Source organism: Carlito syrichta, unplaced genomic scaffold (genome assembly GCF_000164805.1).
Source record: "Carlito syrichta isolate Samal-C Ts95f unplaced genomic scaffold, Tarsius_syrichta-2.0.1 Scaffold141092, whole genome shotgun sequence".
NCBI classification, from domain to species: Eukaryota; Metazoa; Chordata; class Mammalia; order Primates; family Tarsiidae; genus Carlito; species Carlito syrichta.
The window spans coordinates 122,813-126,984 of record NW_007085188.1 but is presented as its reverse complement, the minus strand read 5'-3'; the positions used below and the strand labels follow the sequence as shown (position 1 = coordinate 126,984).

The 4,172-nt window shown below is 45.5% G+C and overlaps 1 pseudogene; it reads right to left on the bottom strand.

Moving 5' to 3' along the window:
• Positions 1-2,906: 2,906 nt before the first annotated feature.
• On the bottom strand, positions 2,907-3,957 carry LOC103251359 (annotated as a pseudogene).
• Positions 3,958-4,172: the final 215 nt, after the last annotated feature.

Here is a 4,172-nt window from a genome sequence, read left to right as displayed (position 1 = left end):
GGCTGTGGTTTTGCAGTTCTGAGATTTGATTAAGGTGTAATGGGGAATCTATAGTTCAGAAGCTATCTGAAGATCACAGTGTCTGCTGACAGGTGTGTGAGTCCCCTAGAACCCACTTCCTACTAAGTTACAATGTGCCCCTGAAAGCAAAATGAGAGAAGAAAAGGGGAAATAATGGAAAAAGGAAGAAGAGAAAGGAAAGAAAGATGAAGAGAGGAGAAGGAAAATAGGCACATCAACTAAAAAATAAAGAAAAAAATGCAAACAAGACAAACAAAATCTACAAACAAACAAATAAAAAACCCTGATGATGCACTCACCCTCAAAGATCCCTATACGTCCTCCAGTCCCTCATCTCTGCTCTCAGTGCAGGCCTGTTGGGTTGCTCTTAGCATGGATCACACACCCCACAGACTGCTGTGAGAAAAGAGTGAATCACATCTGGACTCATCCAACTCATCTGATGCTGCTGCTGCCACCAACTCCCCCACTCAGATTAGATGTGTTTGTGCCTGATCCAGCCTAGGGGTTGGGTGTCCTTCTCTCTATGTCTGCTTCTGAAGTTCCGTCTCTGGGTCAGTGATGGTCAGTCCCGGATGGGTACAGAGATTGCCTCAGGGTTCCAGGTTGGAGGATGAACAAAGTTAGTGAGACATCTCAGGTCTCTGCCTAGTCTGGGGATAGAGAAAATGGGGGTAGTCAGTGTCTTCTTGCTGGCTGTGGGGCTCAGCTCCAAATTTCCTCACCACGCCCTCTTCACAGTTCCTTCTACCAGCACAAGGCTGCTGTTGTGGGTGGTGGCATGGGTGGGGTGCCAGGTGCTGAGAAGCAGCTGATGTCTGCTGCCTCTTCCTGACCAAGAATGGTTGATGATCCTGCATGCTGGAGACTCTGATCTCAGGGCAGTGAGATGGTTCCATCTGCCTCCAGGTGCTTGATCCCTAGTCTCCCCTCAGATGGACTTTCACTCACCCAGGTGCACTCACCCACTCACACAGACTCTTTAAGGATACTCACCCTTACAGAGACTTTCAGGTTCCCACTGGTTTCATTGTCATTTTGTCTCTCCTATTTATATATATTTCTGATTCCATTAACTAACCATAACTTTAATTTCTCCCCAACCCACCACACATAATTGTCCTCAAAATTTGCATCTATTCATATTTGTACCATTTAATATAATAGTTATTATATTAAAACATTTTTATATATTTAAAACATTTTCATTTTAACTTTTATACTATAGTTATAAGCAACTTACCCACCACCATTACATTAATATAGTAAGTAGTATTTGTCTATATATTTACCTTCCACAATTTGTTTTATACTTTCTTCACTATCATGTTGCTGTTTAATATCTTTCCACTTTACCTTGAGAATTCCCTGTAGCACTGGTGATTAACTTTCTCTGTTTTTATTTGCATGGAGAATATATGCCTCTCCTTTATTTTTGATGGACAGTTTTACCATGCATACTATTCTTATTTGGGGAGGGGTAGAGAGAGAGAGAGAGAGAGAGAGAGAGAGTGTTTTACCACTAAAATATATTATCTTCCTCCCTCTAATCTTCATGGTTTCAGTTGAAAAAACTGCTGATCTTATAGGAGGTATGACAAGTCACTTTTCTCTTACTGCTTTCCAAATTTTCTCTTGTCTTTATCTTCTCTTATGATTTGATTATAATATGGTTCAATGTAGATATATTTGGTTTTAGTTTATTTGGTGCCCTTTGGATATCTTGGGTCTGGATGTATATTTTCTTCCCCAGATTTGGGAAGTTTTTAGCATCATTTCTTTGAGTAATCTTACTGGTTCATTCTCCTTCTGTGGTTCACATAATGCACACATTGGTTCACTTGATAGTGTCCCACAATTCTCTTAAGCTTTCTTCACTCTTCTTTATACTTCTATTTTTTTTATTTTTATTTTTTATTTTTTTGTCCCTGGGACTGAATTATTTGGAATGACCTCTCTTTGATTTTGCTGACACTTCTTTTCTGTTTGATTTAGCTTTCTGTTGAATACTTCTAGTAAATTTATTTAGTTCATTTTCATTATTGTACTCTTCAGCTCCACAATTTGTGGATAGTATTTTAAAAATACATATTTTTAGTCTGGGTGACAGAGTGAGATTCCAACTCACAAAAAAAAATACATATTTTCTTTGTTTTTGTTGAAATTATGACTTCACTCATGCGTTGTTTTCTTGGCCTCATAAATATCTGTATGACAGTTATTTTAAATTTTCAATTATATAAAACAGAATCTCATTTAACTAAGATTAATTTTGGAAGTCTCATCTTTTGTTGTTATTTATTTGTTTAAAACATTTTTGCCTGTTTTTACTTTTTTTTTCCTATGATGAATAAAAATTTATCTTTATTTTAAAAATGGCAATCAGGAAGTAGGATATGCAGTTTCCCTGTGGCTTGTAGGGGGAGCGGTGAGTAATTGAGGCCATAGTTCTTGAGCCACTCAAGAGACAGTTTTGATTTATCCTTCAGTTGCAGCAGCACTGGGATACTAGTGCCAAGAAACAATCCTGAGGAGGGTCCTCAAACCACTCAGTCACTGCTTAGTGTGCAGAGGCACTATCTGCAGAGTCCTGTCGAAGGCTACAGTAAAGTCTTGTGCTAAACTGTCCCTCCAGCCCAGCTGTCCACGCTGCAGGGTAGAGCACTGTGCCCAGAAGGGTCTGTTTGGGCTCATAAAGCAGTAGAGAGGCCCAGAGACTCACTAGGAGATCTCAGCTTTACCAAGGTCTGGAACAGTCATTGGCAGTTGGGGAGGGTGCTGAAGCCAGACTCTAGGGCAAACCGGGGAGTCCTAATGCCCAGGGGAGGGCCAAGGGCTCATGGAGTCTCCTGTGCTGGAGCAGCTGGGCCACATATGCACACAGCTCACCCATCCATCTCTAGGGAAGGTCCTGGGCTTAGGTTTGGGTCTTGGGCTGCATCCTCCAGACGGTTAAGGCCCAGCTAGCCAAGCTTCAGTGCTCGAGGAAGACAGTGACGGCTGAAGAAGGACTGCAGAAAACAGCGCCGCAGGCCCTCAGGCAGGTAGTAATGGATGAAGTACATGAGCCACAGACCTTGACCTGAGTAATAGCACAGCGTGGCCAAGCTGCCAGCAGTGCATCAGTGATGGCATCTACAACCAGGCTGAGGTCTGGCAGCGCCAGGCGTTAGGTATTGCAGGAACTGCCTGTGCAAGTGCTCATAGGCCTGCAGCAGCTCTTCAGGCAGGTTGGTCAGCAGCTGTTGCTTGCGCTCCTCCCACTGACCCACATTTGTCACTGACTCTGTCTTGAAGCAACCAGGCTGGATGATGCTGACCCTGATGCCCCAGGGAAGGAGTTCACAGCTGGATGTGTCCATAAGCAGCGCCACGGCCGCCTTGGAGGTCCCACAGGTCGCCAAGCATGGATATGGCATGTCTCCTGCCGGGCTGCCGACAGCCACGATACGACCCCTGGAGCAGCACAGGATGGGCAGTAGGCCCTTGGTCATTTTTAGCACACCGAAGAAATTCACCGCCATGCAGCTGCAGAATGTGGCCACCGGAGACAGTTCCGCATTCACCACTACCTCACTGTGGCCTGCATTGTTGACCAGGCCCTGCAGACCTGTGCTGGTAGTGTGGTCCTTGGTGAACTCTAGCACGAGACTAATGTCCTCTGGCTTGTTCAGGTCCATCTGCAGCATCAGGTGATAAGCATCGTGCAAGTGGCCACGGGCAGGCGCAGCGGGGGCGCCAGGCGGGACAGTGCGATCCAGCTAGTGGCAGGTAGCACTGTGAGTGCGGCCGGAGCGGATAGCCGGTGCTGGCACAGCCAGCCTAGCGCTGCCAGCAGCCGATGGCCCAGACGAAGGTCTGCGCGCAGCAGCTGCGGCAGCGCGCGGCAGCCAGGAGCAGCTAGGCGCCACCAGATGGCCAAGGCCAGCGCTGCATGATTCTCCGGCGGGGCCAGGCCAGCTGTTTTTACATTTTCCTAGATTCTCTCTGTTGGTGTCAGCATATTAGACAAAGCAGGTATCTTTCACAGACTTTACTGACTGACCTTGTACAAAAGAAAGCCAATTGACCCAGACAAAAATTTTGGAGGCTTCTACCAAGCTTTTTCCTCCCCAGAAAGAAAAGGCAGCTGTGGTTTTGTCTGCTCACTC